The sequence below is a fragment of the Leuciscus leuciscus genome (assembly GCF_965113295.1).
Source record: "Leuciscus leuciscus genome assembly, chromosome: 6".
NCBI lineage: Eukaryota > Metazoa > Chordata > Actinopteri > Cypriniformes > Leuciscidae > Leuciscus > Leuciscus leuciscus.
In genome coordinates, this window is record NC_138730.1 from 30,635,391 (window position 1) to 30,648,978 (window position 13,588).

Consider the following 13,588-nt stretch of genomic DNA (forward strand, 5'->3'; position numbering starts at 1 on the left):
CCATGGTTATACTGCCCACAATGAATTTTATGCAGTGAATTATTGGCTGCCAAGAGAATAAAACCACTAAAATGTAATATTGGTAATATGTAGGGGCGCTACATGTCTAATGTAAAAACTAGGTCCAGTTGTGAACCGCCGCTATAGATGACTTGAGTCATCATTTACACAACTGAACAACAAGTATTGATGGATGTGGATATGTGGTATCTAGTTTCAGGGAAAGTGGGCTGTGATTGAGGCTGATTGGATTAAGATGATAATATAGAACCCAGTTACCTAGCAACACAAACAGTCATTCTGTAAACACAAGTCGGTCATTAAGCATAAAGAACATCATGCATGTTGATAACAGGGCATGATTTAAGACAGAATAATTAAAGATGATCATAATGCTGTGAGATTGATGACTTGAGAACTACTGCATGTAAACGACAATAAAATCAAAATCTATGACACGTATAGAGTCAAAGAAAATCCTGTAGGCTATGACCTCAGATATCACTAACTTTCTGTTTCCTTTTTATTTTCCAAACTCAGCCTCCTGCCTGATCCTTTGAGGCTTGTTTTGAGGCTGAAAACACTAGTTAAACACAAGTTTCCTCCCCTCTCTGGTGTTATTTAAGGAAAAGGCAGCCTCTCCCCTCCTCTCTCTGCTCTGGGATGGGTGTGGTTTTCAAAGACAAACTTCTGAATGATGTGTACGCCTCCGTTTCAGTTCCTGAGTCTGACTAGAGGAGGAGTGTAGGGCAGAGCTTTGCTCGGGACTCTTACAGTGGAGACCAGTCTCCGCATGTATGGACACTCTGTATGGCCCTGGTTCCATGCTTGGCTGTGAGGATCACCACGGCCAAGGCCACAACAGTGCCAGTCTTGGTTTATTTCGACTCTGAGAGTGCGAGTCACCTGGACTTAATTGTGAGTAAAAACTTCATTTTGGGATGCAGCAGTTTGGTAACTTTAAATTTTGTCTAATTAACACATTCATTTGCCACTGGATTTGCTTGACCCAAACTTTTGGATTATACACTACAAGCGAACCTTGAGGCAGGTTTTTTCCTTTTGTCTGCATACGGTATTGTGTCTGTGATTTTTCACCTGTTCATGTGTTTCGAACGCATGAACACTTGGGATACATACAAATAAATAAATGAAAAAGAAAGAATAAGTGCAAGTGCTACAGCTCGGCAATTTTGTAATAGCAGTCCTGTATTGTTAAAAAAAAAAAAGATAAACGGTGGCATTTATTGTTAGATTTAAAGGGCATGAAAATTGCTTACTAAAATCTCTAATATATATTAGAAAACTCAGAATCCAATAAAAGAAATAGAAAATATAAGTGTATTTTTTATTATTTTTTTATACGGTATTATTCATGGTGAATAACTTAAATTTACGATTTCGCTTTTACATGTTTTTTTAATTCATTAGTTTTAAGCATTAATATGGCATTTTAACTCCATCCCCTCCCTCATAAATTGCTGTTTAAATATCAAAAATTGCTGCTCATTATAATGTGGCGGGAGAGGTTTATGGGCCTGTGTTTATCGTGCTTGAAATTAGATTTTAATGCTGGAACCTGTATTTAACCCCACATATTGCTAAAAACCACAGTTCCGGCATAAAGTTTCACAGTAGACAGACATCAAAAAAGCTTTAAAGTGAAAATAATAAACAGAATTTAATCTGCAGTAAAACACTTCATAGTTTAGCAATGCATTTATATGCCTCTATTTAGACTCCCAACACTGGATTTATATTGGGTTTAATAGCCGCCAGATTTTAGTGATACTCCTAACAATTTGTTGAGGCTCCATGTTGTTGAGGCTTCCTGGTTTTATACAATATAAAGCAGCTGTTTAACTCAAAATATTGTCAGTGAGACTATATCTAAAAATAGTGTTTCGAAGTGAACAAATAAATAAATAAACAGTACATACATAAAAAGAAAATGTGTGAGTTTATAGTCATTAAAAAATCCCAGAAGATTTCTGTTCACTGTGTTTATAGAAATATAAAGACAGTGGAAGAAATGTATATGTAATTTAATTCCCGGGACCCTCAACAGTCATGATTAAGAGGCCCTGAGCATGTGCTTTGTCTCGCTACTTTTGCCTCTCTCAATTGGATCCTGGCAGAGAGAGAGGAAGTAAGCCATCTTTTCCACCTGACATCACTGACGTGATTAGAACAACAGTGTGGCCTAAAGCTGCACACTGCCTCTGCTTACATACGTCAATGAGCCTATATGTACAGCCAGTAAATCAAACAAAACTGGAGCATATTTAAAGATTGTAAATATATAGCAAATTATTTAATTAATTTAAATTTGTGTGTATGCCAAAAGATGAGTTTAAGATTGTATGGACTTTTCTTTTTATGGAGTTTTTTCAATACTTTTTTTTTATTTTATTCCTGATATGAGGAAAAAAGTATAAAACCAAAAACTACATAGTAAAAATATGTTGGTTTAACTTTAAAAGTAAGTAACATGGTTGCCTAAAAATTTTAAGTTAATTGAAATAAAAAAAAATTGTTGATACAATGAAGGAGATTGGTTTAATCAACAGAAACTCAAAATATTATGCTATCTGAACCACATACATTTTGAAGTTGATTTGACAAAAATCTATACATATTTATAAATATATATTTAATTTTATGAACATATTTAAATATATACCTATACCTAAAAAAAGCCTTTTAAATAATGACTGCATACATGATGAAATCAATCTAAAGAAGGATGAAATGAAAAAGCAATAAATTCAGTAAATACATTTCTAAAGCTTTGTGAGCCTACAAATTAAGCTTTGTGAGCTTGTAAATTATTATTACAGTATGCGCGTGTGAGCAGAGTTTACTTTTAATACCATGCTGACTGCATTTTAAAAAGTCCAAAGAACATGTTTATGTTCTATCCAAGGAGGTCTACCTTATTTCAGAGCACTGGCTTAAATGACTGAGTCGTGCACTTCAATGATTGGGTTATATTCTTCATTTTCAGAATAATCAAACCTAACAGAAAGTCTAATTAAATTGGGATGTAAATCCTGTAATCCTGCAGCTACAATTCACTGATGTAAATTACAAGCAACAGGGGTAATCTGGAAGATTTCAAGTTATACAAAACTGCGCTGTTGCTACCAGTAAATGGGTAACTGTATGAAAAATGCCCCTTCCTGGCAGCTGAAAGGCTACTAGAGTAGAGCAGGGGAAAGGAAATGGCACATGATGCACGCAAACAAATTATGAGGAGGGGGAAGGGAAATTACATCATAACGGCCCATATCTGAACAAATCAAATTAGGATTCATTACTAATTTCCTCAACAATGGCAGCCTAAGAAAGTAACAATGTTAATTAGTTGCAAAATGTAAGAAACAAAACATAAGGAACGTAGAGATGATCCACTTTACTGAGACATCACAATGATTTCATTGTTCGAGTGGGAGACGAGCAAAATAATTTATCGTATTTTATATAAAAGCTCCATCTTTTCAGACCCTTCCGAGATATCAAATGACTAATCGCTTATATTTTAAGATTTGACAAGTAAAATAGCAGTGTTCAAAATAAATCCATGGAATTAAACATCATAATAATTCTTCACAGTGCCAAGGGCCCTGCTAAGTGTCGCAGTGATAATGTGAGTAAGAGCATGAAGACAGCAGGCAGACAGCAGGCTAAAAAGAAAAGAGGAAAATAAAGATGAAAGGGTAATTATGGGCAAAGACCTGGTGTGAGAGGTTTTGTTCTCTACGACTTGTTTACAGGAAGTCTTCTAAGGTCCAACAGATGGGTGCATTCAGAGAGAGAGATTTTATTGCATTTTTCCAAGTCCAATAAAGTCCCCAAATTTTCCCTACCTTCATTTATGCGTGGGAAAGCAGTGCTCGTCTCAGCGCCGCTAGTAATCAGCGAGTGCAGTTGGCAAGAGTGAGCCAGGTTAATTGGGCAAAAATCAGCTATTAGCCATTATTTTAATAGTTGATATCCCTGTGTTCTTTTTTTCTTTTCTTTTTTTTACAGGACACCGTATTTTAGATGTATGTTCCGTACATTTTCAAAGCCATATGCTGGAACACATTATAGTTGAAAGCAGAATCGTACTGTCCCTTGCAGTGTTTAGCCAGTCTATTGAAACATTTAGTGTTCTGTCCTTTAATATGGCATTGTACATATATTTAAGGGCCCGTATAGGCTTATGCAACCACGTTTTGATTTAGTCTAAGTCTGATTATGCTCATCCTCTTGTGTTCTCGAGAGTGTTTTTGAAGTTATGCAGCATACACTCTCTGCTATGTATTAAAAGTTATTATACCACCAGACAGCTCCTTCAGCTGAAGGCCTGTTAGATACTTAGTTAATGAAGAGTGTCTTTGACAGTACAGCAAATGTGGTTTAACCTCGACGTGGAGGTTTTTGTTTTTTTGGATGTGGTCCCTCAAGAGGAAAATGTAAACCATCTAAGACAGACTGTGATAAATTCCTCTGAGCATGTTATTCCAAGTTTCTAAGATTACCATTTGATTCCATATAATAAACTGGATCAGTGTTTTTAAGATTTACAAATACACAAAAAATGTAAGGAATAATATTGTGATGATTAATAATTCAATCACGCTCAATATTTTTTATTGTGCAAATACTTGTTTTTAAAAAATGGTTTATGTACTGCAAATCAAAACCTTGACCTTTTCTGTTTCATATTAAAATGATGGTTAATGACACCACAAATCAGTTTCAGTTTGCTTAAAGTCACAAACAAGTATTTCAAGTACATTTGAAGTAATTGCAATGTGAAATCTCTGTGGTTACAAAATCCTGGAAGGGAGGTGACCCTCTAGAAACCGGCAAATCTCATTTCGGATGCGTAATCACTGACATCCCTGATTATTTCCAGGGACTATGTTAATAACAATTGAACATAGAGCAATATTTACCGAAGAATTCAATAAAAGATTTCATGTCCAAATCTTCAGGAGACATATAATCTCTTCCTGATTTTTTTTTTCTTTTTTTTTCTGCAAGCATATTATGTGTGCTTGTGTGCTTATTGATTATCATGATTATCAATAGGTTGTTGTTATCATGAGTCCTACACCTTTGCCTTCAGTTTCTCAACTCTACATCACAAGTCTCTGTCTCGATCTGCATCCCGGTTCCCTTTTCTAAACCCCAGCCCCCTGCCAAAGGGCCTTTTCCATACGCACCGGGCACACAGTCAACTTTATCTGCAACATCAGCTTGGGAAGCCCGCCCACCCACTTCCCAGCATGCAATGCCTCCCTTTGTCCACATAAGTGTTTCCTCCCCGCCAGGACAAGGCAATGGCGTCAGAGCAGCCAGACCAATCACGTGTGTCCTGGGCTGCCCCTGAGGCCGTCTAGCCATAACAGCTGAGACTGTTAAAATCATGTGTAATCATGGGGAGAGGGGTGCTGGCGTTATTTCAGACATGCAGCACAAGTCCTGTGATTGTCTGCCAGGGGCATAACAGAGTGTCAAATACTAGATGCAGGCAGAAAATACAAGGTGCCAGAGCTGGCCTCAATTGCCATAATTTCGTAGGCATGCTGCAGCAGCTCAAGGCGAGTAGATGATAGACATTATGAGAGCAAGGGAACCTGTCACTAAAACCCAAAAGCATGTTTTTTCAACAACATTGCTGAAATTGATATCTTAATTCATGCTCCTGGGGGATGATGGGAAAAAGATATAGCAAAACAATGTTTTGGTTTTTTTTTTTTTTTTTGACACTTGGCATAAAAGCACAAGAAATACTGTATTGTGTGCATTTAACTTCCAATCATTTTAAAGCAAAAAGCTTGCAAATAATTTTTTCAAACTTTGCAATGTGACTTTTGTTCACATGGCCACTGATGAAACCACATTATGAGTCATCGTATCAAACAAGTCTACTTCCAATGACTGTATATTGAAATGGTCTTGTTCAAAGCTAACTATTTTACAGCTTGAAATCATAGATTTATCATACTGAAATATTTATATTTTATTCCTTTACAGAGTTTCTGTTTTATTCACCTTCTTTTTTATTTAATAGCACTTACTCTTTTCTTAGATTAGACTATACAGTTGAACTTGAATTTGAACAAGTCTTGGATCTGATGAGGCTTCTGAAAGGTGCTTAAGTCATTTCAAAAGTGATGTGACAATTATTTGGTTTCACTGAGCTTTCTCTATGGAATTGAACTAAGTAACACATTAAGCTGTCAAGGAGAAATGAAAAACACAGTTTCCCCAATGAAATACTAAATCAGTAACAAGGCTCAACTAAACTTAGTCTGACTTATAGATCTCGCTTGATTGACAAATGAGACAATTACAAGATCTTACACATCTAATGCAGTCAACTGTGGATCACAATAAGGTCTAAATTATGTATAAAACATTTAAATTAATTTTTTTTTTAATTAAAGAATGGAAAAATGCTAACTTGACAAACAAATGTTAAAATGATAAACACTAGATGAACTCAAAGGAAAAAGTTTATTTATATGCAATATTAAAATATGAATTGAAAATAAAATGCAAACACACATAAACATATGCATATAGCAAAAAAATTTTTTTGCTTTTTAAAAATAAATCATAATAACTTGAGTAATCAATTCAGCGTGATCTGTTAAGAATAACACGCTTGTGTAAATGGTCCATCCAAGCTTGGAATAGAATATTTGAAGCCAGCTGTAAAGATTTCAGAGATTTAATATTTATGTTCCTTTTGTTTTTATGTTCCCTTTTCAAGATTCAAGCCATATTTTGTCTCCCGCATGAGAGACATAGCTCAACGCATTATTTTCAGAGTTTAACAAGTAAAATCACACTTATTGACAGCAAAACAAAGTTCAAACTCATTTATGTGATACTCACACATGTTTATATATCAATAGGATACTTGAAGCATACTATGATATATTCAACACGTTCAACTGCATTCTGGTTTTATTATAGTTTTGTTTTGTCATGTCTGGCCGTTGTACAGCACTTTGGCATGCGCTAGATCTATAAAAAATTTGCTTTATGAATAAATAAACTCAAACAATAAATATAATGTAGCTGTTCAAACTAATATTCTGATGAATGGCACTATAGCATATCACAGCTTGGTCTATAAAACCATGTGAAAGGGGATCTGTGCACGTAGCACAAGATATGTTTTTCACAGACTAATTCACTATGTATCATTCAGAGATAATGAAGGAAATTCAAACTGCTTTCAAAATGAACAAAAAGACTCTCTTTCTCTTTTTTCAGATCCTTTCCATAATGCCTGTCTGGAGATAATCTCAAATAGACAGACTTGGGTGAGTTTACCGTCATGAGAAAATGTCATACTTATAACTCAGAAATTCACAGACATGTTCATATAAGGAGATATCAAAAGGCAACTGTCTAAGGACAAAGCAACGCATCCTTTCATTTTAGGTCACAGTAAATCTCACACGCAGTTGTCAATATGACACGCACCCTTCATAATAGAAACCCATAACCCAGTAATAAAGGCTCCAGCTAAGGACTACAAGAGAAAACAGCTCTTTGTAAAAACATCCATTTGCATTTAGTTCAGACAACTGGCTTCTAGCTTTTAATATGACCTCTAATGCAATTGGTTTCTGGATACAGTCACAGAGATGAAAAATCACAACATCTCCATGGACATGAGAGGAGGAGCAGAGGCCGATCGCAATCATGGCCCCATATCGTGAGCCACTGCACGAAACAACAGCCCTGATGATTCATGCGGAAAATTAACTCTATTATTTAGCTGTTGCAGTGACCCTGACAATTTTATGTTTCTCATTATGTCAGTCACTTGAAATGATACACTCATTCCACATGATGAGCACCATTTAACAGGCTAAACTCTGATGTGTGGATCATACTTGGCTAAAGATGGTAACAATTTGCTGGTGAGAGGACAAATCCTGTCATCAGAATCTAATGGCAAGGTGGACACACACACAGAGAGAGAGAGAGAACCCAGGGTCATGTAAACAGAAGACACTATGGCTCCATTCAAAGCCTGTTTTCAAAAGAGTATGAGTGAGCCTGGGTAAATTATCCCCGTGAGCGGAGTGTGAAACAGGAGATGTGCGATACCACAGCGTTGAGGAACAACGTGTGTCCCCAACGCTTACTGGCAGGCTATTATGTTAGTTGCTGGTTTTCTTCCTCACTTTCTTCTGGTCATCTCATCAATGGGCCGGCTGGAGGGATTCCTGGCAGAGTGATTTGGGATTATATCATAAAATCACATTGCCAGGGATTTCCAACCAGCTGTGAACTGTTCACTCCAGGAAAGTCTCTGTGAGTCGACCCTGCTTACACCCTGATTGATGAAGCCGTCAAATCCGTATTGAAGAGAACGAACCAAACCTTTTTTCCCGCCATGCCCCATGGAATGAATAATCTACCCTCAGAATGAACCATAACTGAGGGCCGAAATACACTGAAAGAGAAAGCTCATATCTGTAGGCCCCACATATGTTTTGCTCACCACTTCTTGTTCATTGCATAAACACTGGCTCTCAACTTATGACTGTGGTTTTGGGAAACTAGAAACATGATACTAGGCTATCGTGCCATACAGACATGTGGCCCAACATATGTTAATAGAAAAAGCTGTCTTTGAAATGGCGCCACACTGCTTTGTTAAATAACTTGACATGTGAGGAAAAATTTGATAATGGGTTCATTTAGTAAAAGATGTCGTGTTTTTATATGAACATTTATCTAACATGAAAAGAAACATTCAAGAAAGCATTGAGAATTTTTCAAGTCTTTGAGCTGAACAATATACCTGTCTTTCGACAACAAGGACTGGCCGATGGGCCGGGGCCAGCCTAAAAGTTGCTCGGGACAGTTGATGGAATTGTCACTTGCCCAATTGAGACAGTGCTGCCTCATCACGAAAGTTTGTCATTTGCATGTGTTTTTAAGTCTTGTCAATTTAAACATTAATTTTAAACCATTCAGATTTAAGCGCAAGAAGACGCGAAAAAGAACTAAATTCAGTACTTGTGCGCTGTTTTCTCTGAGCGCGCTCACGGTGTATGTGCATACAGAAAACAGCACACGAATACTGAATTGAGTTCTTTCCTTTGCGTCTTGCGCTTGAAAGGAAAAATACACACAACAAAAGAATGTAAAAATGCCCGTCTTGCTGAGTATTCACGTAAACACTGTCGGTTATGTCTTAACTGAACGTAAATAGATGAGAAAGAAAACACATGTATAACAGTATATTGGATCTGTGCATTCGGTCTTAAAGTGACAGCAGCCTAATATTCCTGATGCCGTCTGTGCCATTAATGTTTATCAAACAATAAAAGACAAAGAGAAAAATCACTTACTGATCTTGACTGAACAACTTTTACATTGTTATTTTCCATTTGATTATTCCATTTTTGTACCTGAAATGAATACTGATAGAGATACCTGAAAAACTTAAAGCACTGTTTATTTCACTTGTATCTTTGTTCTGTTGTGTTTATTTGAGCTGTTGCTTGTTATTTGTTTAGTTGTTCTTGTTTTATTACTGAAGACTCACTTGTCTTCAATCATGTTTGAACTTTATTTTAGTTAGGCTAATAGTTCTTGCTATGGTATCGAAATTGGTATCTAAAATTTTGGTGGCTTGTTTAGAATAGATTGTTACATGGGTCAACACAACAACAACAACATTTTTTTACTTTATTTATTTATTTATTATTTTAGTGGGGGCTAATAGAAAAAAAAATCCTTAGCACCTGTACACACTGATGTGTAATTAACCTTACCTCACAACTACTTTCATTGGTGTAACCCAATGTTTTCTGGTTTATACAGTTATGTGATATAATTTATATTATTTATACTTACAACATTTTTATAGGTGTTTCTTCAACTATGGGCATTTTTGTCGATAGTTACTTAAAAGAACTCTCATTAATCATGCCTTTTTAAAATTTCTATTAATAACAAGTTATCACTTCAATTCAACAACGTAAACAGATCAGAAGCGCATGCGTAACAGTATATTGGCTCCTATAAGATGTATACAAGCCCCATAGAAGAATGCGTGATTTTTTGTGTTGTTTTTACATTTCCATCACAATGTAATTTTCACAACATCACAAACTATATATTGTATTAGTATTCTTTGGTGAAAATCACAGTGATAGAAATGACATTTTCAATCTTTTTTTTAAAAAAGAAGACTTTTTTGTCATCTTTTAGCTAGTATTTTTTTAAATAACATTTTCACACTTTTAAAATAGTGTTAAAAATAAAATCTATACATAACATTTGGAAAGCAGAAAAATATGTTGAAGGCATGACAAAAAGTTTAAGGCAGTTTGAAATTGTGTTCTTCAAAAAAAAAGAAAAAAAAAGAAAAGAGTTTAAAAATAAACTACATGGATTCAAAAGTGCCCAAAGTTGAGGAAACACCCACATATCTTTGTGCATGTTTAGATATTCTGCTAAATATAATACATATCTGAGTACATACTAATAAATAAATATGTATAATTAATTTACTTCTTAAAAACATTACATTACTGAGAGCTGAACTATTTTACTTTATAATGTTTACACATAGTGACTTTTGTTATTGAATTCAACGATAATTTAGGCAAAGTTTTGAAGAGCATCTGGATTTTTATGTCTGATGAAGTTTCGTGAGGTGCAGGACTTAGCTCACTCTGTGAACAGATCTCGGATATCCTATGTTCACAGTGGCTAAGTTCCGCTCCTCTGAGGCCTACACTCAAAATCAGCCAAGAGGTGAGAAGACAAACATGATGGCTGGCCATGCTATAGCAAACCGGAAAAAGGACACAAACCTGTTGCAGAGGAATTACGGGAAATGACCCGCCAGGGAAAGAAGTCAGAGTGTAATCCTCAGTCCCACCCACCCTGTCAGACAGGGTGGTCTGGTCAAGTTGGCGTTAAGCCAGAGCACTATTCAACATAGGGTTGGAGCAGAGACAGTAATGAACTTCCCTCAATTCAGCTATGATAATATAATTTATAAAGGAAAAAATAGCAATGAATAAAAAAAAAATAGAAGCATTCTAACTAGTGATCTCAAACTTTTGGACTACACTGTCCACTACTTCTTTTTGGGCTTTGAAACGTGAAATTTGTGTTTAAAAAAACCAAATGATGGGTGGATGGACGGACAGATTTCTATTTGATGTTTTATATGCCCAGGCATACATATGACTTATTGTGCTAATACTTGACTCTGATGCAATACTCTTATGTTTTATATCCTTAATAAATCCGCCATCCAGCTGCTATCCAGCTCTGATTGTCATCATGATATACACTTATGATCAATCGGAAGGGAAAAAAATGGAGCCTTGTAACTGACAGAGGCCAGTGTGAGGTACAACACTGGGTTCAACCTCCTGTGCCTACTGAGCTGATAACAGTTGATGTATTTAACACTGGCTCAGTTCAGCAGGAACCGGAGTTAAGCCCCTTAAGACCAAGAGCGTTTTCGAAGACTCTGCGGCTTACAGAAAATGCAGTCATCTGTATGGCTCATACTCCTAAGAACAGTTTTCGTTATCTGGCAAGATCTAAAGACCATGGAGGAAGGCTGCTCCTGTAATTTGAGGTTTAAACAAATAATAGGAGCAGAGTTTTTCCAGATACATTTCCAACTGGATCATCTGTGAAAGGCAAAATGTAATAATTCAGCTTATTGACTCCTAATATGTCAATCTTACTCAGCTCATGTTTCACTTCCACAAGTGAAAGAGTATCAAGAAAAAACTGAAATAATAAAATACAATTTTAAACTGCTTCGCTGCCGCCTCTTTTTTTGTTCATTCATTCATTTTTGTATGAATATATATGCAAAAGGTGCCAAATAAGAAAAACATCACACAGAAAGGCTCTATTTCCAAAGTTTCAAAAGAGGGCAACTGATGAGACATGAAGAGGGACATTCAGGTTTACAAAGCACACAAATTCATTGCAGCTGTGGACCCTCCACAGTTACATAATAAGCGTTTCGGCGGCTTGCGTGTGACGAGATCATCTTCTCTTCATCCCCTCATGATGGCTCAGATGGCTCTTTGTTAGAGATATATGGTTTGTAAGTTTAAGCAAAACTTTCTGTCAGAATGGGGTAAAAGGCTGTCACATATCCACAGCTGAAGCCTGAAATGTAAATATATTTGTTGCTTTTTCCCTGCTCTAAGCATCTCACCAGCCTGAAGTCAATTAACCGGCTGTTGAGGGGTTGCGGTAGACTGTGCGCCGTGTCACAAGATGAAATTGGATTCAGATACACAACACTAGCGCAGGGCCGAGAGTTGCCAGATCAGAGGGAAGGTAGGAATTCATACTGTGAATTCAACAACTGTACTTGTTATATGCTATATCGAGCAAACAAGGATGCTATTAATGAAACTGAAAAAAGGTTTTGTTTCATTAGCAGAACATTCTAGGCAAGTTAACACTTAAAACTGAACCTCTAAAAAATGTCATAAAGCTATAGGCCAAAACAGGAACTGTTTGGCTTTCTGTTTTACTGAAATAAAAACAGTTGATGTTGAATTAGCCATGAGATTATCTGGCTGGAAACAGGGTCCTGGTCAATAATGTAGAAAACAAAAACCAGAGGCCCTGTATAATTTAATAGCAATGACATGCTGTTATTCTCATGGAGTAGACTAAATGAGAAAGAAATGAATCTGGACAGTTTCTAAGATCTGTAATATAAAATGAGGCAACATGAATATACATAAGCTGAGACCTGTTAACAAACAACCCGACAACACATATACTGTTATGTTTAAAAGTCTCACCAAAGCAATTTTTTTGAAAACCATGATTTTTTTTTTAATGATGAATAGAAAGTTCAATAGAACAGTATCTATTTGAATTAGATTTTTTTGTTTAAAAAGTCATTTATTGTCACATTTGAATCAAAGTATTAATTTCTTTAAATAAAAATTATATAATACTTACAATATGTATGGGTCAGTCCAAAATATTTACCAACGTCAAACACATTAAGCAAACATTTCATCCATAAATTAAAAATTGTGAAGTAGTTTCTTTGGAAACCCTAAGAATATGTTGAACTCATTAACTGAACGATCAACCTGCAGCGGTTAACAGCTCACTGTGACTGTACATTTCCAGTGAATAACAGCTTTAATGAATGTGTTCATTACACAAGGGGAAAAAAATAGTATACAGGTTTGGGATGAGTAAATGATGTCAAATTTCATTTTTGGGTGAATTGTTCCTTTAAGTCATGATGATTAGCACATACAGTTTACAGGTTTCACCTAGAAATAAAATGAAAACACATGGCGTTTCTCTCAGTTTTGCCAGTGACTCAAACACTTCCAGAGAAGAATATGACTTTACAAACATCCTTTTCCCACAGAAAATGAAAATTTAATGTAGACCAAATTAAACAAAAAATGAGGAAAACATTAGCGTGATTCAATGCAATCTAATGCAATTTAAGGGACTAACAATGAAAAGAGTTAAAAACAATTAACATTATGTCAGCATGTAGATAAGAATTAATTTCCATTTTCTCAGTATT

General features: G+C 35.8%; 1 long non-coding RNA gene across 1 annotated transcript; it reads left to right on the forward strand.

Annotated features, from left to right (window-relative positions):
* Positions 1-671: 671 nt before the first annotated feature.
* On the forward strand, positions 672-11,823 carry LOC309500896. The gene is made up of 2 exons (XR_014206719.1): positions 672-918; positions 7,282-11,823. It is a non-coding gene; the product is annotated as an uncharacterized lncRNA (long non-coding RNA).
* Positions 11,824-13,588: the final 1,765 nt, after the last annotated feature.